The sequence below is a fragment of the Sus scrofa genome, chromosome 14 (assembly GCF_054392235.1).
Source record: "Sus scrofa isolate SSC_HxYL_T2T_F1_AM1 chromosome 14, Sscrofa_HxYL_maternal_Yorkshire_Landrace_v2.0, whole genome shotgun sequence".
NCBI lineage: Eukaryota > Metazoa > Chordata > Mammalia > Artiodactyla > Suidae > Sus > Sus scrofa.
This window is the reverse complement of record NC_139396.1, coordinates 112,773,665-112,799,771: the sequence shown is the minus strand read 5'-3', so window position 1 is coordinate 112,799,771 and position 26,107 is coordinate 112,773,665. Positions and strand designations below refer to the sequence as shown.

The following is a 26,107-nucleotide window of genomic DNA, read 5'->3' as shown; positions in this document are numbered from 1 at the left end:
CCGGCAACTATAGCTCCAATTCAACCCCTAGCCTGGGAACTTCCTCCATGTACTGTTGGTGCAACCCTAAAAAGACAAAGAAAAAAACGTTTTGTTTTGTTTTTGTTTTTAGTAAATCAAACCACTTTAAAATTTGGTTGGCAAAATTAAGATGAGCCGGTTACCAAATACATCTTACCTAACATCATCATGGGCAGCGTCAGTGGCCATGTGGATGACTCTGGGCTCAGTGTTGTTAAGATTAACAACCTTAATCTACATGCCTATTCTCAAAGCTGGAATTACCCTGGATTACCCACACCCTGGACCCTGTCAGCTGAAAGTTTCTGACTTCTAACTCTGAACTGTAATAGAGCAGCCTCCTCTTAAATTTTCAAGTCTCTCTCATTCCCTGGTCTGTTTTCTGCCAACCCAAGCATCATTTTCTCAGTGCCCCTCCTCTTCATTTCACCCTCTTTCCTTACCTGTTTTGCTGGAGCCCATATTAACCTTCAACTTCTTTTGACAGCCCTTTAATATCCTCACCTTATATTTCTGACACATAGTTTCTACTAGTTCCTAGTTGTGAATCACTCCAGCTGTGCCTTTTCTCCTTTCCTGAACCTATCTTACTGAAGGAAATCACTACAGTTTCATATTCTGCAAATTTAGCTGGAACCTCAGCACTGATTGGCAGCCCTTTACTTATAATTGATTTATATACTTATCCTTGAATATCTCCCTTCCATAACTTTACCACCCTGTTCAAACTATCCACCCCACTTGCCTCTGCTGAAGAAAATAGACTTCTACTTCTCACCTCAATTTAAAATATTTCTGTGGAGTTCCCATCGTGGCGCAGCAGAAATTAATCTGACCAGGAACCATGAGGTTGTGGGTTCGATCCCTGGCTTTGTTCAGTGGGTTAAGGATCCGGGATTGCTGTGAGCTGTGGTGTAGGTCACAGGCGCGGCTCAGATCTGGCGTTGCTGTGGCTCTGGCGTAGGCCAGGGGCAACAGCTCTGATTTGACCCCTATCCTGGGAACCTCCATATGCTGCGGGTTCAGTCCTAAAAAGACAAAAAAGTAATTAACTAATTAATTAAATATTTCTGTGTCTACACCTTCCATATCTCATACAGTTCTTTCTTTGCACACAACATAATTCGATTCGTGAACTCAAACGAAACAGTTTTGGGGAAAGATTTTGCAGAGCTCATAGAACTTAAGGAAAGCCAAACAAACGCTGATCTTGGGAAGAGCATAAAGCAGAAGTACTTAGGACAGTCTCCTTTGAGCTACTGTCATCAGAAGGACTCAGTTCCAATCATTTTCCTTCTTGTGTTTCTCCTCTGAAGTATCACATTCCTGAGACAAATAGAATCTCATTAGTTTCCCTATGGTCATATTCCCACTCTAATTTGCTTTTCTTCCAAGACCGCAGAGAATGGAGAGAAGCAGGCCCCAAACAAAAACGTGGGACTGTTGCCGAAAGCAGGAAGAAGGGATGCTAGGCAAACAAAAACAGGCTGCTGCCTCAGCTCCTTTCTTCCAGTCTCTGGAGAAGTTGTTCCCCCTTTTGCCCAGGGCCAGTGACCACCATGTTCTTGATTGAGCCTTTCCTACTTCCCTTAGGATAGTGCTGCCTTGAACTCCCCTCCCTGTGAGTTCAGTCTTACTCTCTTCACTCTTCATTTCTTCTATAGACCTTTTCAAATGTTTTTGTGTCATTCTTTGTATTGATCTTTTTTGCATTTTAAAGAGATCTAGCCCTGCTATAACCATGCCTGAGAATTCAGATAAATTCCTACCACAGTAGCCATCCTCTTGCTACCCTTATGTGATTAAAACCAGTGAAAGTCCTAGAGAATTTTTCCTGCCAGATATGTGTGAAGTCAACTAAATCAGGGAGATCTCAGGCCCAGAGCCTTAATCTGAGCTTCTCAAACTTAGTGTTCCTAGGTGTCCCCCAGAGATCTTGTTAAAATGCAGATTCTAAATGAATAAGTCTGAGATGAGGCCTGAGACACTGCACTTATGACAAGCTCCCAAGTGATTCCCAGGCTCCTGAAACTAAATGTTATTGGGTGAAAGAGCCAGGCTAAAAGTTCCCTGATGAGAGTACAGCTCAATGGTGCCAGCCTTGACAGCCAGTGTGTCTCTACGTCATATTCAAAGTGATTAAGAAAGAGCTGTCACAGGGGAGAGAGGCCAGAACTTGCTTCTGGAGGCCCCCATGGAGGCAGGGAACTGGACCCCAGAAATTATGTAGTGAATCCTTGATAGGAGTTGGGTGTATTGGGGCCAAACTCCCTGGGTGGTAATGAAAGAAAAGTGCTTAGGCTTAGAAACTGAAATGGCCCTCTTTTGGACTGTTGGCTTAGGGAGACCCAGACCTAGCATGACTCCCCACAGTTTCCTTGTAGCATCCTGGGTAAACACACCACAGGGGATAAGGTGAAGGGTCTGCCCAGACATCAGCCCAGTCACCAAGCCAGTGCTAGCTCAGGGAATCAAGCATTAATAAGGACAATACACCAACCACTTCCAGGTTCTAACAATCAAGTAATCAGTCAACCACTGCATTAGGAACTTCAAAGGAAAGAAATAGAGGGATGGAAAGAACCAGTGGTACAATACTATAAAAATTCAATATTGTAAATTCCAAATGGATCCTGCAGATTATAATGAACAGCTGGGGTTTCATAGTATTCAGAAAGTTCTGAGGGCTATAGTGGTCAGAGAGAGGAAGAAAGGAAACACATTGGACTTTGCAATGTGGAATTTTGATAATCAGAAAGAATTGTTTTTGATGTTGTATAACTATTTTCCTTTTACAACATCATCATGTTAGAAGAACTCTAATCAAGTTTTCCCAGATTGCTAAACAGATTTATAAGCAATTGATTTGAAATAAGAGAGAAATTTAAAATAGCAAAATGGATCAACCCGAGGCTGATTCGGAGGACTTCCGACCATATTTGCCAAAGTGGCAACTTTCATTTCCAAAGTGGAGGAGGTCCCTCCTTTTCTTGATGTACCTCTTTTACATAAGATCTGGAAAGTGGATAGCTCAAGGGAGGTCATAGAAAAGTTTTAATAGTCTAGAAGCTATAGTGTTCATTGTGTCCCTGAAACCTGAAGTATAATTCTTCTAGCCTGCTTACATAAAAGACCTCTTTCCAGCACACATACAGACACGCAGAGCTTCGCTTAGCAGAGTGCTAGTAACCTACTTATGCAAGAGTGGGTCGCACCCATCCTTAGTCCTCAGCTGGATATGGCAGCCCCCTTTCCTTCTTTAAGATTTCAGTATCTGGTGAGTACTGTGGGGTGGAAGGGAGGGAGAGGAGAAGTCATAGATCCTATTGTGCAGAAGTTGATGAACCACTTGTGCCTATGCAACCCATTGTCTGAATGCCTAGCTAGTCTCCATTAGCAAATCTGCCATCGATGCAAAGACAAGCACATCCAGAGGAAAAAGAACTATAAACAGACTCATTCCATAAGAAATTTGCAAATAATTTCTTTGAGAATAAAATCAGACTTTACAAATAAGACTAAACCCCTTGCATCTACCCTACCCCAAACACTCCCCCCAAACCAACACACACCACTCATTCCTCTCTACATTTCATCTCCTCAGAGGTGATCTTAACTATGAGTCTGATGTTTAAGCTTTCAGAGCTTTTCCTAGGTGTTTATGTACCTATCTATCTATCTATCCACCATATTTATGTTTTTACACATATAAACCAATTCTGTACTTTTCATTCTACAAATTTCTAAATATTCACAGTATGCTTATCCACATAATAGCAAAAGAATCTAAATTATGCTTTTTAACTACTGCAAAGTATTTGTAATATGAACATGCTATTTTAGTCATTCTCCCACGTATGGACATTTAGGTATTCAATACCTCACTGTTACAAGCAGTGCTGCTAGAATATCCTTGACTATACTTCCTTGTATATCTATGCAAATGTTTTGGTCTTGATAGACATGCTAAATTGCTCTCCAAACGATGCCAATGTACATGCTCAGTGGTGGGTTATGAGGATAACTGTTTGCCCAGTTACTTAACTAACACATGATATTATCAAAATTAAAAATATTTGGAGTTCCCTTTGTGGCTTAGCAGTTAACAACCCAACCAAGACCCATGAGGATGTGGGTTCAATCCCTGGCCTCACTCAGTGGGTTAAGGATCCAGTGTTGCTCCTGTGATGTAGGTTGCAGACACAGCTTGAATCCCGAGTTGCTGTGGCTGTGATGTAGGCCTGTGGCTGTAGCTCTGATTTGACCCCTAGCCTGGGAACCTCTGTATGCTGCAGGTGCGGCCCTAAAAAGCAATAAATAAATAAGTAAATTAAAATGTTTGCCAATCTGATCAGTAAAAATGGCATCTCAATGCTATTTATTTTTATTTCCTTGATAACTGATTGAGCATCTTAAACTTATCACAATTTTAATTTTCCTTTAATGGTGTTTTCATACAAATCTCCCATTTTTTATTCACCTAAATCTTTTTTCCTATTGCACATTTAGTCTACGGCCATACCACCCTGAATGCACCCTATCTCGCCTATTGCACATTTATTATAGTCAATCATTTGTGTGCATTTAATCTTATTATCTTACTTTGTGTTAAAAGGCTCTTTTTCCTTTTTCTCCCCATTCCTGGTTTATCTCAAGTTGATTGGATTTTCTTAGTTCCATCATTTTTCCTCCATTAGTTTGGAATTTATGCATTCCATTCCTATTTTTCTAAGGGTTCCTCTTGATTTTTTATATCCACGCATCAGGTTACACTTGCCTAACAAAATCTAAAAGTAATCGGTATGTATATATTTTTACCAACTCCCCTGTTGATGTCATCCAGAATTCTAGTTCTAAATTGTTGTTTTAAATATTTTGGGATATCTTTTGAGTTTTTTCTTTTCAATAACTTGAGCTTTAATTTTCAGAATCTCTAATTGGTTCTTTTTCATAATTCTTTGGTTTTATTTTGCCACATTGTTGAATATATTAAATGGACTTATTTTAATTGATTATGTATAAGAGCTTCCATTTGCTTATTTTGTTACCTCTCTTTCATGGTAGTGGCATTCCTCAATCACTGAGACTTTTTTATTGTACACTAATTTTCTGGTTTAGATTTCTCCCACTTGACTCAGAAATCAGCAGAATTCCTATGTAGACATAAACTTCGGTTACCTGGGACTTTGGCTTCTCCTGTGGTTGCCTATCAATTTTTTTCTTTTGGGAGGCCTCAGTGTTTGTTTCTGTACTTTCAGGCACCACCCCCTTCATGATTTCAAGCCCAGGCATGAAGTCTAGTCATTTATTTCCTTTATCTGTTTATCATTTATAGGGATTCAGCACAGAGGGGAGTAAATTTAAGACTAGTTTTATTTCATCATCTTAAATCCCTAAGTTACACTTTTAAGCTATCTCACCAAAAGTTTTGTTCTTTACTTAGGAGAGTAGAGAGTATCAGACATGGACTCAGATTAGGGGTGTGTGTGTGTGTGCATGCAATGCTGTAACATTTGAACTTGTTTTTATAATGTATTGCAATAATGTTTTAGTATCAGTACACTAAATAATTCATTTTAATTTGTAATAAGTCAGTCTCAGTCTGGAATCTCCCGTTTTTTAAAATGGAACATTAATGTGTATAAGAGGTGCTTATATAAGAGTAGCTGACAAAGAATTCTAAATCTCGTGATAATCTGCTTGTTTTTTGATGTGAATGTTGTTGCGAGGCCCAACCTAATATACAATTCACAGAGCCGGTTCCCATAGCCGCCTCCTTGTCTCTCAGTACAGTCTGCAATGACAAGAATAGGGACTGTGTCCTCTGAGTCCTGAGTTTAGTGTGTAAACCACGGGTCAGATTCCACTAGAAAATATCTTCTTTGCCTTGGCTGTAAATCTTAAGTCCTTTGCCAAAGGACTTTTAGATAGTAACATGATGCTTCAAAAAGAGATGCACTGGAGTTTGCATCAAGCCTCAGTGGTAAGGAACCTGACCAGTATCCATGAGGATGAGGGTTTGACACCTGGGCTAGTTTAATGAGTTAAGGACCTGGCATTGCTGTGAGCTGTGATGTAGGTCGAAGACAAGGCTTGGATCCTGAGTTGCTGTGGCTGTGGTGTAGGCCTGAAGCTGCAGCTCCGATCTGACCCCTAACATGGGAACTTCCACATGCCACTAGTGTGGCCCTAAAAAGAAAAAAGAGAGAGAGAGAGAGAGAGAGAGAGAGAGAGAGAGAGAGAGAGAGAGATGTACTTCCCTTGTATGCTGGGACTGGCTCTATAGTTTTCTTCAATGAATTTTTTCTCTTTCAAAATTAAGAAAAGATTTTAGGGATTTTGTCTTGTTGAATGTAAGAAATAGATGTCATTTTATGAGTCTTTGTCTAAGTTTTGAAGAGGAGTTTTTTTTTGATTTTTTTGCATGTAATCAGTATATAACATTTTATTAGTTTCAGATATATAACAATGAATATATAAAATATTTTTGTATTTTGCAAAATGATCACCACAGTGGAGTTCCCATTGTGGCTCGGCGAAAACCAATCCGACTAGGAACCATGAGGTTGCAGTTCGATCCCTGGCCTCACTCAGTGGTTCAAGGATCTGGCATTGCAGTGAGCTATGCTATAGGTCCCAGACAAGGCTCGTATCTGGCTGTGGCTGTGGCATAGGCTGGTGGCTACAGCTCCGATTAGACCCCTAGCCTGGGAACCTCCATATGCCGTGGGTGCAACCCTAAAAAGATAAAAAGACCACAGTAAGTCTACTTATCATCCATCACCATACATAGTTGCAAATATTTTTCCTTGTGATGAGAACATTTAAGATTTACTCTCTTGGCAACTTTCAAATGTAAAGTAAGGTGGGTTTTTTTGTTGTTGTTGTTTTGGTTTGGCTTTTTTGTTTGTTTGTTTTTTGTCCTTCTAGGGCTGCACCAGTGGGCATATGGAAATTCCCAGACTAGGGGGGTCTAATCTGAGCTAAAACTGCTGGCAGCACAGCCACAGCAACTCAGAATCCAAGCCCAGTCTTCGACCTACATACACCACAGCCACAGCAATGCTGGATCCTTAACTCTCTAAGGGGTCAAACCCAAATCCTCATGGATACTAGTTAGATTCATTTCCGCTGCACCACAACGGGAACTACCAAGTATTATTCGTTACAGTCACCATGCTGTACGTTACATCCTGTGACTTATTTGTTTTATAACTGGAAGTCTGTACCTTTTGACCTCCTTCACCCATTTCTCACACTCCCCACCCTCCGTATCTGGCAACCAGCAGTCTGTTTATTTTGAAAAGGAGAGTTATTTGTTTAGTTTGGGTTTTGTTTTTATATTTCACATTTAAGTGACATCATATGATATTTCTTTTCCTGGAGAGGAATCTTTATAACCTGTTCTGACAAAATGGAAATAAAAAACATCCGCATTTCTGTATCTGTCTTTTTTTGTTGTTGTCTTGTTTCCTTTTATCTCTTTCTTGATCTGTGGATACTGTACCATCTTTATCTCCTTGTTCTTATCTTCTCCTTTTCCACCTGGTCCAAATTCTCATCTCTTTAGACTTTTTTTTTCTTATTTTCTGACCATGTGTGAACCAGAAAAATAATTATAGAAAATGATTTGTGGAAAAAAAATAAAGATAATTTAAAATTTTGTTTTAATGGAAAAGAATAAAAATCATTAAAAAAATTTTAAAATAAAATAAAAAAAGATTTGTTGTTTTAGCTAATATAAATGTATTATCCCTCTTTTCATTGCCAATCCAATGAATTAGAATTTTTACTATTCCTTCACTGTAAAAAAACAAAAACAGAAACAAAAAAACAGCACTCTGCCAAAACTAACAGAATTCTTCCCTACAAATTTTTATTGGATTATAATATACCTACAGAAAATAGTACCTTTTTAGCTATACAGCTCAATTAATTTTCACAAATGGAACAAAGCCGTATAACTGTACTTAGATCAAGAAACAGAACAAACACCCCAAGAGCCCCTCTTCTGTCACCATCCAACTCTACCAAGACTTCTAATGACATAGATTGATTCTAGCTATTTTTGTGCTTTATATCAATGGAATGGAATGTCCTAGTTTCAGTTCCCTTAGGAGTTGACCCTGAGACAAGGACTTTAGAGCACGTAGTTTACTGGGGAGGTGGAGTGAACACTAGGCAGGGAGTGAGGAAGGGAGACCGAGGAGGGAAGGCAGCAGTCCACAAAGGGCATATTAAGAATCACATTATTGGGCGTTCCCGTCGTGGTACAGTGGAAACGAATCTGACTAGGAACCATGAGGTTTTGCTTCGATCCCTGGCCTCACCCAGTGAGTTAAGGATCCGGCGTTGCCGTGAGCTGTGGTGTAGGTTGCAGACGCAACTCGGATCTGGCGTTGCTATGGCTGTAGCGTAGGCCAGCAGCAACAGCTCTGATTAGACCCCTAGCCTGGGAACCTACATATACTGCAGGTGTGGCCCTAAAAAGACAAAAAAAAAAAAAAAAAAAAAAAGAATCACGGTATCACAGTGGGTGACTGGAGCCTACTCCTTTGGGAAATCTCTGGAAAGTGCTGCAAAACACACTTCTCAGAATTATCTCACTCCGGGGGGAGGAAAGACCTGGCATATTCTTATAGCCAATTACCTGTCTCTCTAATGTCTTTTCCTGCTCCAGCATTCCACCCAGGATCTCCCATGGCATTCAGTTGTTGTGTCTCTTTAGTCTCCTTTAATCTGAGATAGTTTCTGCAGCTTGTTTTCTTTTTCTTTTTTCTTTCTTTTTCCTTTCATGACCTTGTTGGTTTTGGAGAGTACTGGCCATTTTGTAGAATGTCCCTATTCTGTAAAATTTAGGTTTGTCCACAGTACTTCTAATTTTAAAGTGAAGAAACTGAAGCACAGAGAGGGTAAATAACTTTCTCAAGGTCACACAGCTCACAAATAACAGAGCCAGGGCTTGAATCCAGACCAACTGGCTCTTGGGTGCTGGTTCTTAACAACTAACCAATGGTGAATTCTTAGACTGCTTAACTAAACTATTTTATGTTACAAAGAGATAATACTGTTCCTATCTGGAAAAAAAAGTTTTTATTGTTTTCACTTACATTAGAAAAGTAATAAATATTGATAAATTGACTAGTGTTTGTTAAGAACTCAAACAGTGCACAGTTATGTGCTGCATACTTGAGTACAAGAGAAATCATGAGCTTTAGCAGTAATCCACCATCTAATAAATGATTGAGTGATCTAAATTCACAATATATTGTGATGCATAATGCTACAAAGTCAGTTTATTTTAGAATTAATGCTTTATATACCCTAATAATTCATTATTTTAATAATATAGTATATGTAAAAATAAAAACTACATGCAAAAGTTTCATTAATGGGGAGAACAAGATTTTGGGGGCCTCAGTTTTCTCATCTGAAAAAAAGGACAGGAATCCCTATTTCACAGTTATATGCAATTAATGAGATAATAGATGCAGGACTTTTGACACTAAAAACCTCACAAAATTGTTGAAAGAAAAACAAGTAAATTGAAACATATCCTATGTTGTTGGAATGGAAGACTTAATATTGTTAAGATAACAGTACTACCCAAAGCATTCTACAGATTCATGTAATCCCTAGCAAAATTGCAATGATTTTTTTTTTTTTTTTTTTTTTAGAAATAGAAAAACGCATTTCCTATCCATGGACTCTCAAGGATAGGAAAAATAATCTTTAAAAAAAAAGGCAAAATAATCTTTAAAAAGAAGGACAAAGTTGGAGGGCTCACACCTATTGATTTCAAAGCTTACCAGAAAGCTACAGAAATCAAAACAGTATGGTATGAGCATAAGGACGGATACCTAGACTGATAGAATAGGATGGAGAGCCCAGAAATGAATCTTCACATATATGGTCAAATGATTTTTGACAAGGGCGTCCAGACCATTCAATGGAAAAAGGACAATTTTTCAGTATTGGGAAAACTACCATCGGTGTTAGGAAAATTGTATATCCACATCCAAAAGAATGAAGCGGGGCCCTTACTTTAAGCCACATACAAAAATTAACTTAAAATGGACCAAAGACTTTTACATATGACTCTGGCTCTGTCCCTGCCATAGCTTTGTTCCTTTAGAAAAGGCTTCTGCTGGGGGCCCTCTCCCATGGATACAGTGCTCCCTGAATTCTGGAAATGGGTCTCACCGCTTACTCCTGAGGCCTAGGGGTGAGAAATCCGCCCTGTTACTGGCAGTCTCTGGGAACATTGTCTCCTGTAACCTGTGTACACCTTTGTAAACAGTCACCTTGCTAAATGTCATACCACAAGTGTGCAATCTATTGTGAGTGAGTAAGAGGACATACTGGCATGGGAAAAAGAAACAGCTTCTCTTATACGCCAGATACGTTAGTTTTGCATTTTATCTTATCCTCACAAAAACCTGGTGATGAAAATTCTATCACCTCTATTTTCCAAGAGATTAAACAGTTTCTCTAGATCCCCAAATAGTGAAGAGTTGCGATTTAAACCTGGATCTTCCTAAAAACAAAACCCATATTCTTTCCCTTGTAAGAGCTGAAGGTGTTATGCAAAATTCACTTCCATCTGTGTTGCAGAATTCTTATACATTACATAACTCATATCTGCCATGTAAAGTTCCACATAGAAATTTGCTTTGTAAATTTTATTTATTTATTTATTGTCTTTTTTTGGGGGGGTGTGCACCTGCGGCACATGGAGATTCCCAGGCTAGGAGTCAAATCAGAGCTGTAGCCACAAGGACTCCAGATCCGAGCCGCCTCTTCTTCCTGTACCATGGCTCATGACAATGCCAGATCCTTAACCCACTGAGCAAGGCCAGGTATTAAACCTGCATCCTCATAGATACCAATCAGATTCATTTCTGCTGAGCCACGATGGTAACTCCCTGTTTTGTAAATTTTAGATTTAATTTTTTAATTAATTGTTTAAATTGTTATTTAAAAATTTTAGAAATCCAGGAGGAAAAATATATATCTGTTAAGAATCTGGAATGCATCTCTCTTTCTGAGGAGAACTATGTAACTTGCTTTGTTTTTAACCTCCCTGGAAACCAAGTTCTAATTTTAGGTATTAATGGCCCTCTCACTCCCATGAACTCTTCTCTTATTTCCTTATCTCGATTTGCCATTTCTATTTGATTAGATTAATTGTATGACCTTTGTTTAAGGTTCCTTTAGAATCCCTGTGGGGAAAAGTATGAAATTAATCATATATTTCAATTAGCTTTGCCCAGTTTTTCGCTGATGACCCTGACATCTTAAGGATGGCACTAAGAGGGTCAAAATTGGGTGTAGGCCACTGCCGGGCATGAGCCAGTACCAGGGTAACCGTCTCTATGTCAGGAAATCATCAGAGCTATCATTCTTTACAAACTCTTTCTATTGTTAATATGAACTTCAACTACCGTGAGCCAGTGATTAATTAAGGAAGAACCAATATGTACATACCGTGTTTCAAATCTAAAATAGAAATATAAACATGCAGTGATGCATCTAAGGAATTTCCTTCTTCTTTCATCAAATCCTGTTTGCCCAATGTATCTCATGGGAAAGCTGCCATACAGATAAGAAGTCCCTGGAAGCCCCAAAGTTAGTATTGTGGCTGACACGTTTGAGAAGAGGCCAGCAATCTCATGCCACCATCCAGATATGTTCTAGCTGAAAGATAGTGGAAGTTTGTATGTGGGAATTGCAAGCACAAATTTCTCTTTCTATTGAGTCAGTTTCTTTCAACAATACCAATCCATCCCTTGAAGTCAAAGCACGGTGTCAATTTCTGGCTCCAAAATTCCACGGAATCTGACATCTGAAAAGGCAAAACATTTCTTTTCCTGAAGTGTAGTTGATTTACAATGTTATGTTAATTTCTTTTTTCTTTCTTTCTTTTTCTTCTTTTTTTTTTTTTTTTTTTTTTTGCCTTTTCTAGGGCCACTCCCATGGCATATGGAGGTTCCCAGACTAGGGGTCTAATCTGAGCTGTAGCTACTGGCCTATGCCACAGTCACAGGAATGTGGGATCCGAGCTGTGTCTACAACCTACACCACAGCTCACGGCAACGCCAGGTCCTTAACCCACTGAGCAAGGCCAGGGATTGAACCCGCAAACTCATGGTTCCTAGTTGGATTCATTAACCACTGCGCCACGATGGGAACTCCAAATGTTATGTTAATTTCTGATGTACGACAAAGTGATTCAGTTTTACACACACACACACAAACTGTTTTTTATATTCTTTTCCATTGCGGTTTATCACAGGATATTGAATGTCATTCTCTTTGCTGTACAGTAGGACCTTGCTATTTATCCATTCTGTATATAACAGTTTGCATCTGCTAATCCCAAACTGCCACTCCATCTCTCCCCTACCCCCTTGGCAACCACAAGTCTATTGTCCATATCTTTAAGTCTGTTTCATAGATAAGTTCATTTGTGTCATATTTTAGATTCCATATACGAGTGATATCATATGATTATCTTTCTCTTTCTGACTTACTTCACTTAGTAGTTTAATCTCCAGTTCCATTCATGTTGCTACAAATGGCATTATTTCATTCTTTTTGTGGCTGAGTAATATCCCAGTTCTTTATCCATTCATCTATCAGTGGACATTTAGGTTGTTTTCATGTCTTGACTATTGTGAATAGTGCTTCCATGAACATAGGGGTGCATGTATCTTTTTGAATTATAGTTTTGTCTAGGTATATGCCCAGGAGTGGAATTGCTGAGTCATATGGTGCAGTTCTATATTTAGTTTTCTGAGGTACCTCCATATGGTTTTCCATAGTGGTTGTACCAATTGACATCCCCACCAACAGTGTAGGAGGGTTCCCTTTTCTCCACACTCTCTCCAGCATTTGTTATTTGCAGATTTTTTAATGATGGCCATTCTGGCCAATGTGAGGTGGTAGTTCATTGTAGTTTTTATTTGCATTTCTCTAATAATTAGCAATGTCGAGTATCTTTTCATAAACACTTTTCTTTCAATACTGTGCTTGTGTGTGTGTGTGTGTGTGTGTGTGTGTGTGTGTGTGTGTGTGTTTCAAAGAGATTTGTCTGTAACTGGAACTTAATTGACCCAAAGAGCAAAAAGTAGAAGCTGCCAACCTGCATAGGAAGAATCCACCACAGCTACGGAGGAGCTCAAGGGTGGGCCGAAGGGATGTGGAACAGGCATTGATTACATCTGCAACAATTTAAGAAAAAAATTGTCGACCAAGGAACAATGCTTCTGGGGTCTTGCAAAAACTTGGGTGGAGGCCTATGGTGGACAAAGAGTTGTACTGTCCATTATACCTTCCACTCCCCTCTTCCCCTTACTCCCACCTACTCACCCCCATCCCCCTCATCAAAGAAGAACTTGCTGCTGGGCTGCATGGAATGTGATCAGTAGGTGGTCCTCCAGCTATCAGATCCTTCAAGGTCCTTGGTCTTTTAGGGTGACCATGGGTCACCCAAGGTTGCTGTCTTCCCAGAAGCCTCATCCAGCAAGGAGATGAAGCAGAGTCCAATCATTCCAGTCTGAAGTAGACACTCTGATGGGCATTGGTCTGTCTGGAGTGCCCTCTGGTAAGCTACGGCTTTGCTTCTGCCCTCTCTGCTTTTGTCCCCTTCCCTTCGCAGCGATTAATACCACACATCTAATAAATATCGCACATCTCAAACTCCATCTAAGTGACTGCTTTTGGAGAACTCAGCTCTTAACAAAACCCACCATATTCCTCTCCCTACCGTTACACAGAGCACAAGGGAAACTTTTCCCCCAGAAAGACCTGCCTTCCCAGAGTCACTTGTATTCTTCAAGACCAGGCACTTGGATAAATCACACTCTAAGTTAGCAAATACCACTGCTCTTTGGCTTCTTTTAATTATAGACTCAGCCGTTAGCCCTGATGGTCCTAGGCGATTATGGGCCAGCCCCTCAGTGCAGTAAGTCCTCTCTCCTGGAAACAGGGCACATTTATAAGAACTAGACTCTTCTCCAATTATTGCTGGAAACCTAGCCCCAATTTAAAAAATGTTCCTGGTATTGGTTGCTGACAGAGATCCCATGAGGCACAAGGCATGGAATATAAACACAGTCATGCTTTTCTCATCCTGCTCACTCTGAACTCATTGTACCAAATTGGAGCACAGTCCAGAAAGTTTGCTTAGCACCTGTAATGCTCTAAAAATACATACTCAATATAATTGCAATATGATTTTTTTTCTTTTTGCAGTATGATTCTGATTGAACAAACATCAGGGCCAATGGCACTTGTTTCTGGATATTAGAACTCTGTTAAGACTCAAGTCTGCCCCCTCACTAGCCATGTGACCTAGAGTTATGCGACTTAGTCTCTAAGAATTTGTTTCCCCATCTGTAATATGGGGGTTGTGATGCTTGGCTAACATATCTGTGATGAGGTTGAAATGACACAATGTATTTGAATTCCTGGTACAGATCCTAATACATTGTATTTGAATTCCTGGTACAGATTCTAACACGTAGGCATTCCACTAAGGGTAGTTATTGTGATCCTGATAGTTACTGTTACCAGGATACCTCCTTAACAGTCATTACCTTTTTTAAGTCTTCAATGACTAAGAGAATACCAGCATAGCTGGGTTCACAAAATCTTGGGAAGTTCCACTGGCCTGGTGATGTCCATCAGCTTCATGGTGAAGCAGAAGCAACTCACACAGGAAAGTTCACTAAGGCTCATATAAGAATCTCTATCCAGGGAGTTCCCTCTCTCACTATGAAAGGGCAGTCTATTTCAGTTAAATTGAATTTAAGTGCTTTCATCGAAAAGGGTTCTTCATAGAGTTGCTGTCGTGGCTCAGTGGTTAACGAATCCGACTAGGAACCATGAGGTTGCCGGTTCTGTCCCTGCCCTTGCTCAGTGGGTTAACGATCCGGCGTTGCCGTGAACTGTGGTGTAGGTTGCAGACGCAGCTCAGATCCCGCGTTGCTGTGGCTCTGGCGTAGGCCGGTGGCTACAGCTCTGATTCAACCCCTAGCCTGGGAACCTCCATATGCCGCAGGAGCGGCCCAAGAAATAGCAAAAAGACCAAAAATAAATAAATAAGGCCAGAAATTTCATTAAAAAAAAGAATCTCTATCCATATCTTAATATCTTAATCTTACATCTTAATCTTTCATCATCTTGACATTCCATAAATAAGCAGTTGAGACTATTATCAACAGAGGCAGAAAAAAGGGCATTTGATCATTTTCTTCTTGGCTCGTCTCTTCATCTTATAGATACTCATCATTTCGGGGTTTTCAGAACTTGCTAGTTAGTTTTCTAACAGTTTTCCAAGGCTCTAAGTGTTTAAGACTTCAAGTAGGTTTTTTTATGCCACTTAAAAAAAATCCACATGCCTTTTCCCTAACTTTGAATATAGCTAAAACAAGTAATTCCCTTTATATACATCCTGATGGGCAAGCTAAAGAACCACAGCTGTAATTATTTAAAGAGGTTGTAGGAGTTCCTGATGTGGCTCAGTGGTAACGAATCCGACTAGTATCCGTGAGGAAATGGGTTTGATCCCTGGCCTATGCTCAGTGGGTTAAGGATCCAGTGTTGCCACGAGCCGTGGTATAGGTCAGATGCGGCTTGGGTCCCACGTTGCTGTGGCTGTGGCTGTGGCGTAGGATATTCTGGGAATTCTGGGAATTCCTATCCTGGGAATTCCATATGCCTTGGGTGTGGCCCTAAAAAGACCAAAAAGTAAAAATAAAGAGGCTCTAAACCAAAGAGGGCTCTAGTGCCCCAAGACACAAGGGGATGTAGGCCAAGAGAGGAGGATGTAGCCCACAGATGGGGATCATTAGGGAATTTTATGAGAACAAAGGGCCCAGGCTCAATCAAACAAACGGCTTATAAATGCTCCCCACCCTAGACATTATGAGCCCTTAGAGAATTGGAGAACCAGGACACAGACAAGGCCTGGCAGGAGACAGAAGACTCTGACACTTAGGAGACCCAGTGTTGCTTGTGTCAATCCCATTTTAGCATCTGTTTTTTTAAAATATGTTCACCAGTTCCTTCCTAATCATTCCTATTTTGCTAAGTGTTCCCCATCTGACAGAGCAATAGAAATGTAGTGGACAATATGTTTGGTAGTATTCTTTCCTTCCCAAGTTTTTTTTTAATTTTGAAAAATATCGAATGTATATCATCTAGATTCCCTAGTTAACATTTTGCCACAATTACTTTGTGTCTCTGTCTTTTTTTTTTTTGGAAGCAATTTGATGCAGGTATCACATCACTTTATCCCCAGATACTTCCATTTGTATCTCCCAAGAACAAGGATATTCTACAACATAACTATAATATAGTTATCATACTCAGGAAATTCAATATTGATAAAATATGATTACTAAACATACTGTATTGTCTATATTCACAACTGCCTAATTGTCCCAAGCCTTTTTTTTTTTTTTTTTTGCTTTTTATGGCCATGCCTGTGACATATGGAAGTTTGCCGGCTAGGGGTCAAATACAAGCTTCGGCTGCCAACCTATGCCACAGCCACAGCAATGCCAGATCCAAGTCATGTCTGGGACCTATATACCACAGCTCATGGCAACCTCAGATACTTAACCCTTAACCCACTGAGTGAGGCCAGGGATTGAACCCGCATCCTCATGGATACTAGTGTTTGTAACCCACGGAGTCACAACAGGAACTCCCTGTCTCAATTCTTTCTTTCTTTCTTTTTTTTTTTCTTTTTTTTTTTTTTTGGTCTTTTTAGGGTCGCATTCACGGCATATGGAAGTTCCCAGGCTAGGTGTCGGAATTGGAGCTGTGGCTGCCAGCCTACACCACAGCCACAACAATGCAGAATCTGAGCCACATCTGCAGACTACACCACAGCTCATGGCCACACCGGGTCCTTAAACCACTGAGCGAGGCTCGGGATTGAACCTGCATTGTTATGGATGCTAGTCAGATTCGTTTCCCCTGAGCCACAATGGGAACTCCCCCAATTCTATATAATGATTTTTCCCTAATTTTGTTTTTTTTTTTTTTTTTTTTTTTTTTTTTTTTTAAATTAAATTTTATTTTCCCACTGTACAGCAAGGGGGTCAGGTTATCCTTACATGTATAAATTACAATTACAGTTTTTCCCCCACCATTTCTTCTGTTGCAACATGAGTATCTAGACATAGTTCTCAATGCTATTCAGCGGGATCTCCTTGTAAATCTATTCTACGTTGTGACTGATAAGCCCAAGCTCCCGATCCCTCCCACTCCCTCCCCCTCCCATCAGGCAACCACAAGTCTCTTCTCCAAGTCCATGATTGATTTTCTTTTCTGAGGAGATGTTCATTTGTGCTGGATATTAGATTCCAGTTATAAGTGATGTCATATGGTATTTGTCTTTGTCTTTCTGGCTCATTTCACTCAGTATGAGATTCTCTAGTTCCATCCATGTTGCTGCAAATGGCATGATGTCATCCTTTTTTATGGCTGAGTAGTATTCCATCGTGTATATATACCACATCTTCCGAATCCAATCCTCTGTCGATGGACATTTGGATTGTTTCCATGTCCTGGCTATTGTGAATAGTGCTGCAATGAACATGCGGGTGCATGTGTCTCTTTTAAGTAGAGCTTTGTCCGGATAGATGCCCAAGAGTGGGATTGCAGGGTCATATGGAAGTTCTATGTATAGATTTCTAAGGTATCTCCAAACTGTTCTCCATAGTGGCTGTACCAGTTTACATTCCCACCAACAGTGCAGGAGGGTTCCCTTTTCTCCACAGCCCCTCCAGCACTTGTTATTTGTGGATTTATTAATGATGGCCATTCTGACTGGTGTGAGGTGGTATCTCATGGTAGTTTTGATTTGCATTTCTCTTATAATCAGCGATGTTGAGCATTTTTTCATGTGTTTGTTGGCCATCTGTATATCTTCCTTGGAGAAATGTCTATTCAGGTCTTTTGCCCATTTTTCCATTGATTGATTGGTTTTTTTGCTGTTGAGTTGTATAAGTTGCTTGTATATTCTAGAGATTAAGCCCTTGTCAGTTGCATCATTTGAAACTATTTTCTCCCATTCTGTAAGTTGTCTTTTTGTTTTCTTTTTGGTTTCCTTTGCTGTGCAAAAGCTTTTCAGTTTGATGAGGTCCCATGGGTTTATTTTTGCTCTAGTTTCTATTGCTTTGGGAGACTGACCTGAGAAAATATTCATGATGTTGATGTCAGAGAGTGTTTTGCCTATGTTTTCTTCTAGGAGTTTGATGGTGTCCTGTCGTATATTTAAGTCTTTCAGCCATTTGGAGTTTATTTTTGTGCATGGTGTGAGGGTGTGTTCTAGTTTCATTGCTTTGCATACAGCTGTCCAGGTTTCCCAGCAATGCTTGCTGAATAGACTTTCCTTTTCCCATTTGATGTTCTTGCCTCCCTTGTCAAAGATTAATTGACCATAGGTGTCAGGGTTAATTTCCAGATTCTCTATTCTGTTCCATTGGTCTGTCTGTCTGTTTTGATACCAGTACCACACTGTTTTGATGACTGTGGCTTTGTAGTATTTCTTGAAGTCTGGGAGAGTGATGCCTCCTGCTTGGTTTTTGTTTCTCAGGATTGCTTTGGCGATTCTGGGTCTTTTGTTGTTCCATATAAATGTTTGGATTGTTTGTTCTAGTTCTGTGAAAAATGTCATGGGTAATTTGATAGGGATTGCATTGAATCTGTAGATTGCTTTGGGTAGGATGGCCATTTTCACAATATTGATTTTTCCAATCCATGAACATTTTCCCTAATTTTGGATACAGTCAGGGATCAAATATTGCATTTCTGTGTCATGCTTCCTAATAGTGATTTGTTTGGCTTCCAGCCTGAGAACTGAACCATGTATATTGCCTGAAGACAACTGCATCTCATATTCACTGCAATTCCCCACATTGGTCTCTGGAATCAACGATCACCCTGTTTCTTCAAGCCAAACCCAAAGCCTTCTTTGTACTTTATCACCACCACTCCCACTCATAGCCAATCAAGGAAAGCCCCCAAAGCCCAGGATCCTCTGTAGCTGTTCCTTGGGACTTTATTCACTTCATGCCCACCCTGCTCCAGTTCCACAATTGTATCAGCTCCCAATCTTGGATTGCATCTGAGTTTAGGACCAGTTTTAAGGCCCTTGAACTTGGTGTGATACTCAGTTTCCTTGTCTTTGGCCATTGGCAAAACTCAGATTTTCTGCCCTGACTTTTCCCTCATTTGTTCATTCCAAATGTTAAGTTGAATCCCATTAAGTTGAACCTGCTATTTTTGTAGGTTAAAGACAAATATTTCATGTCATTCAACATTAAAAATTATTCTTGGGTAACTCAAATACCTAGGGACCCAAAAGCTGGCACAAGACACCTTGGCCTGCACTGCAACAAGATTGGTTCCCAACTTAGTATACAGTTTGTTTCAACTTTGTTTTTCCAAATGTCCAATTATTTTATTATACTCCTTTTGTAACCCTGATAAATCCCTTTTTGTTCTTTTTCAGAATTATTTGGGTTACTAATGCTTGTTTCTTTTCCCAAATGAACATTAGAATCATCTAGTACCAAAAATATCCTGTAGCTGTTTTAAACATAGATTTATAGATCAGCTTAGGAAGAACTTACATCTTCATGGTTTTGGAATGTTCCTATTCAAGAAGAGAACATGCCTTCCCATTTATTCAAGTTATCTTTTTATCCCTTGGTAGAATTACTTCTTAATAAAAACTTTATTGAGATATAATTCAAATACCACAAAATAAACTGTACAGTTCACTGGTTTTTATTATACTCAGAGTTGCCCAACTATCACCACAATCAATTTTACAACTATTCAACCCTCAAAGACAAACTCCATACCCCTCAGCTACCACTCCTCTAACCTCCATTCTCCCACCTCCTAGCAACACTAACTGTTTTCAGTCTCTATGATTTTACTTATTCTAGATATTTCATATAATAGAATCATATAATGTATGGCCTTTTGTGACTGGCTTCTTTTCAATAAGTATGTTTTGAGGGTTCAGCTTTGTTACATGGATCAGTACCCCATTCTTTTTTATTGCGTGATTAAATTTTCTTGAATGGATATGCCACTTCTTTTTTTTTATCCATTCAACAGTTGATGGACATCGGAATTGTTTCTGCTTTTTAGCTATTAAGAATTATGCTGCTGGGAGTTCCCATTGTGGTGCAGTGGAAACAAATCCAACTAGTATCTATGAGAATGCGGGTTTGATCTCTGGCCTCACTCAGTGGGTCAGGGATCTGGAGTTGCTGTGAGCTATGGTGTAGTTTGCAGACACAGTTTGGATCCCAAGTTGCTGTGGCTGTGGTGTAGGCTGGCAGCTGTAGCTCTGATTCGATCCCTAGCCTGGGAAAATTTGTTTAGAAATATTTGTTTGAGTATCTATTTTCAATTTTTGTCTTTTTCCTTTTCTAGGGCCGCACCCACAGCACATGGAGGTTCCCAGGCTAGGGGTTGAAACGGAGCTGTTGCCGCCAGCCTGCACCAAGCCACAACAAATCAGGATCAGAGCCGAGTCTGCAACCTACACCACAGCTCATGGCAACGCCAGATCCTTAACCCACTGAGCGAGGCCAGGGATCAAACCCACAACCTCATGGGTCCTAGTCGGAATCGTTAACCACTGAGCCACTACAGGAACTCCCTATTTTCAATTGTTTTGATTATGTACCTAGGAGTGGTATTGCTGGGTAATATAATAACTCTATATTTGACACTTTGAGGAACTATTGAGCTGTTTTCCAAAGCAGCTACACCATTTTATTTTCCCAGTAGCCATGTATGAGGGCTCAAGCTTTTCTGCATTCTTATCAACAGGTGTTTTCTGTCTTTCTGATTTAGCCATCCTAGCGGGTGAGAAATGGTATCTCATTGTGGCTTTGATTTGCATTCACCTGATGACTCCTGATGTTGAGCATCTTTTCATGTGCTCATTGGCCAGTTGCATGTCCTCTTTGAAATGTCCAAGTTATTTGCTCACTTCAAAGTGAGTTATTTGGATTTTTACTGCTGAGTTGTTGATACAAGTCCCTTAATAAATAGATTATTTACAAATATTTTCTCCCATTCTGTGGGCTGTCTTTTCACTTTCTTGATGGTATCATTTGAAATACAAAATTTTAAATTTTGATGAAGTCTAATTTGGCTATTTTTTCTTTTGCCTCATGTTCTTAGTCATATCTAAGAGGAACTGCCACCCAGTTCCTGTATTTCCTCATCTATGGCCAAGTTTGCTATTATCTGTCTTTTTTTTTTTTTGTCTTTCTGATTATAGCTCTCCTAGTGGTTGTGAAGTGGTATCTTACTGTGATTTTGATTTGCATTTCCCTAACAACTAATGATGTTGAGCATCTTTTTATGTGCATAACCATTAAGAGGACACTTTTAAAACTTTTTATTTTGACATAGTTTCACATTTACAGAGAAGTTACAGAATAGCTCAAAAAAGTCCTGATACCCTCCACCCGTATTCACCCCAACTCTTAACATTTGATCCCACCTGTGTTATCACTTCTCCTTCTGTCCCTGTCTCTTTCTACATACACACACATGCACAAGCACACAATTTTTTGTTTTTTTGTTTTTTAGGGCTGCACCCATTGCATATGGAAGTTCCCAGGCTAGGGGGTGAAGCAGAGCTACAGCTGCCAGCCTGCACCACACACCTCATGGCAATGCCAGATCCCCAACCCACTGAGTGTGGCCAGGGATCAAACCCACATCCTCATAGATACTAGTTGGGTTTGTTTCTGCTGGGCCACAACGGGAACTTCTGCACACAATTTTTTGGGGAAGAAACTGAGAGTAATTTGCTTAATATGCCTCTTTATCCATGAGCGGCTGTGTGCATTTCCTGAGAACAAGGACTCTTTCTTAAATATCACCTCGGTACATTTATCAAAATTAGGAAATGTAACATTGAGAAAACAATGTTATCTAACCCACAGTCCATATTTGAACTTTAACAGTTGTCCCAGTATGCTAGATTCAAGTCCAAGATCAACAATTGCATTTAGTTGTCGTGTTTCTTTAGTTGCCTTTAATCTGAAACAGCTCTTCAGCCTTTCTTCATCTTTCATGGCCTTGATATTTTTGAAGGGTATGGGCCAGTTATTTTGTAGAATAGGTTTGTCTGATAACTCCTTGTGATTAAATCAAGTTAAGCATTTTTGGCAGGAACTCCACAAAAGAACATCCTAGGTTATCATAGCAAGAAGCTCATTTTTATCCCATCATTGGCACTTAACTTTGACTACTTGGTTGAGGTGTTATCATTTAGTCTGTATTGAAAATTAATTTTCCTTTTGTAATTAATAAGTAATTTTTAGATGATAGAATATTCTGTCCTTTAGTAAACTTCCATTCACTGCTTTCATCATCCTATGTCTTTTTAAATAGGCAGGGTTTTTGGGTTTGTTTGTTTTTTTTTTTTTGTCTTTCGTCCTTTTTTGGGCTGCACCCATATGGAGGTTCCCAGGCTAGGGGTCCAATCGGAGCTTCAGCTGCTGGCCTACGCCAGAGCCACAGCAATGCCAGATCTGAGCTGCATCCTCAACCTACACCATAGCTCACGGCAACACCAGATCCCCGACCCACTGAGCGAGGCCAGGGATCAAACCTGCAGCCTCATGGTTCCTAGTCAGATTCATTTCCGCTGTGCCACGACAGGAACTCCTAAATAGGCAGTTTTGAGGTATAATTTACATACAGTAAAATTTACCTGTTTTAAATATCCAGTTGGATGAGTTTGACAAATGTACAGAATCATGTAACCACCACCATAATACAAATGTAGATTATTTCCATCGCTCCAAAAAGGCTGAAAGGAGGCCCTTCTTAACTATGTGGGACAACAGACATCAACCTAGACATGTCCAACTCTAGTCTTAAGGAAATTTGAATCTCTTTCTGAACCAGGCTTGGCCTTCAAGATCATTGTTTTGGTAGGAACTTGAAACAGAAGCCAACATTGAGTCCCAGAACAGAACAACAACCACTTAGTACAAGGTGGCTTCCACCTCCTCCCTGACTCAGCAGGTGGGAAGCCTCCAGGCAATAGGACTTACAAGGCACAAAAACCCATCCAGAAATATTTCCCAAAGTGTCCATCTGCATACTCAGAGTTCTGCTTGTGCTTCACATGAGGCTCTTGCAAGCCTGATGGCCTTTCAGAGGGCCCCGGGTACTTTCAGATGCGCGCCCTCACTACTCCAGAAGCTCAGGAGACACAGCAGCAGCTTGTGCTGCCCCTGCTGCTGTCACTGTGCCAAGGTGTGGGGATATTCTGAGACCTCTCTTGCTCTCCTAGGGCCTCAAGAAAAGTGAACACAGCTCTCCTTTCCTAATTCAAGACCCTCCCCCTTTATTTGGGGGTCTCTGTCTCCTAAACCCTCTCCTCTGCTGCCCACCTAAGGTGGAGTAATGAGTAGGACACAGAAGTCCCTTTCAGGGGCCCATATCTATCCATATCTGTATATCCTTATCAGACTCAGTCTATGTCCTCACCAACTCTTTTCCCTCAGGCCTATGGGATCTTCATCCTAGTCTGGGTAAGTGTTTGTTAGGTTTTGGGGTGGGGGTTGGGGGGGTTGGTTTTGGTTTTGTGTTTTTGCACTTACCGCATATGGAAGTTCCCAGGCTAGGGGTAGGCCTCTACCACAGCAATGCGGGATCCGAGCCACGTCTGTGACCTACACCACAGCTCTTAGCAACGCTGGATCCTTAACCCACTGAGTGAGGCCAGGGATGGAACCCACATCCTTATAGATCCTAGTCGGGTTCGTTAATCACTGAGCCATGAAGGGAACCCCTGTTAGGCATTTTCCATGCCTAACTTTCAAGCTAAGAATTCAATTTGTTGATGCCCCTAAAGCCTTTGTCTCCTAAAGCTGTTGTCTCTGCCATGAGCCATAAAAGCCATTTTGAAATTAAAAATTGAACATTGACTCACTTCTCACTTCTTTTTGAATTGCTGCAGGAAGCCCTGGGCCCCAGACCTATGAGGTCATACTATCCAGGGTGGGGACCTAGGAATCTGTGTTTTTGAAGTCACTTGGGTGATTCTTTTGCACCCTAAAGTTTGAAGACAATGGTTTGGTCCTACCTCCTCACTTTATAAGTGGGAAAACTGAAAGCAGATTGATGGCTGCTGATGCTTTCCTTATGTTTCTGTTATATCCCTTAACATAAAATAATTCTTTTCCCCAAACTGAGAGTTATCCAAGAAAAGCCACATACTAAGGATCTCAGTAATCCCAGGACTTAGTCCCAGGCTTGGTTTGTGATCAAAGCTTAGTAAATACTTGCAGGATGTCACAGTCAATTGACCACCTATGTGGCGATTATTTCTGAACTCTCAATTCTATTTCATTGATCTATATGTCTGTCCTTATGCCACTACCACATTGTCTTGATCACTGTGGCTCTATCATGACAGACTCTCTCCTTGACCAAATTTTAGTCAGCTACCTCTGAGTCCTCTTCTCAGCTAGGCTCCAGCCTTGACCTATGAAAACTGCAGGCTCTCAGCACGAACGGTTTTGCCCACCCCCATGCCAAGAGACTTGAACAAACACTAGCATAGTTTCTGACAGATCAAGTCTGCATCCCTGGAACGACCCTGGTCTCCATTCCTCCCTGAGAAAACTTAGTGCTGCCAAAAGAATTTACTCTTTGTTCCAGTCAATACCTGACTCTAGACCTTGACCTCCTTTTTCTTAGAGCATTTACTTTAGAAAACTTGCGATTGTAAATCCTTTCTCTGTCTCTTTGAGATGTATCTTCTGTAGCCCAGGATGTATTTCTTAAGGGGCTGGGGAGGTATCTATCCCTTTGAAATGTAATTATCAGGAAGAATGGGGCCTCTGTCTCCCAGTCTTTGGGGAGGGTAGGAACCTGACTCCCTGAAGCATCAGTTGGTACAAAAATTCACCTACAGAGGCTCTGGCCTCCCCATTGGCTGCAGGGCAGATTGGTTGTTGCAGCCAGAAGTTAACTCCGGAATTAACTCCAACCTGTGTGGATTTTGACCAATGGGAGAGAAGAGATGGGAGGAAGCCAGCAGATAAGTTACTTATCCTCCTCTAAGCCCTCTGTCCTCAACACTTCCAAGACGCAATACTTCTGTACAAATTCTGAAGATGTCCCACAAGGCAGAAAAATCAGGTTCATTTGTAGAAAAGCAGTGGCCAGCTCATTACTTCCCTCCCTCCTTCCCTGCCTCACTTTCATTTCCCCTCACTCTTCGTTCCCTGGAATTACATTCCCAGCAAAATTTTAACATGACAGTTTTTATTCTGCTTTCTAAAGAACCCAGGCAGACAGAGCCTTAGAAATTACCTAGGAGTGAGGTCACAACTCAGAACTTCTCATGTGGGATTTCACCCACAGCCATATTTTATTTATCCTGAGAGATATTTTTAAACAATTGTATCTTGGCCATTTTTTAACAATCGGGAGACCTCACATAAAATCTGGATTTCCTGCTTGTCTGGCATAACTGAGATCTTAAAACAATCGGCTATCGTGTAGTTATGCTGGCCCTTTGCTTATAGGTTACTGACACTCACTGGACCAGCATGAAGCCCATTCCCCTCTGTCTTCCCAAACTTCCTTATTGACACCCAAATGGGTAGCAGCAGCCATTTATCACTACACACACCCGGTTCCCTCTTATTTGTTACATATATGTCTCCATCAAAATTGAGATAAAGCAACACATACTGGAGGTGATAACAAATTTCATGAGAAATGAGAGAGAGCAAATTTACTTGGAGAAGTAAAGGCCCTTCTTACTTTATGTTTAAACACCACACCCACTTCACTAGGATACATTACCTGACTTGCCCCTGAAGCACTTGAACTTGCCACCCCTAGAGGGGCTGACTCCCTCAGTTGCCAAAGAGGGATCTGGGACCTGGGGGAGGGTAATCAAATTGCCCAGGAGCATATATTGAATTAGCAGTACCCTCCTTTTCTCCTTTGCCTCCATGGCAAAAATTAGTTAACCATATCTGAGAGGCACTGATTTTTC

The 26,107-nt window shown here is 40.5% G+C and overlaps 1 long non-coding RNA gene across 1 annotated transcript; it reads right to left on the bottom strand.

Moving 5' to 3' along the window:
- Nucleotides 1-974: 974 nt before the first annotated feature.
- Nucleotides 975-7,855, bottom strand: LOC146396943 (uncharacterized). The gene is made up of 2 exons (XR_014827565.1): nucleotides 7,074-7,855; nucleotides 975-6,121 (listed from the first exon to the last, which is right to left on the bottom strand). It is a non-coding gene; the product is annotated as an uncharacterized LOC146396943 (long non-coding RNA).
- Between the last annotated feature and the right edge of the window lie 18,252 nt (nucleotides 7,856-26,107).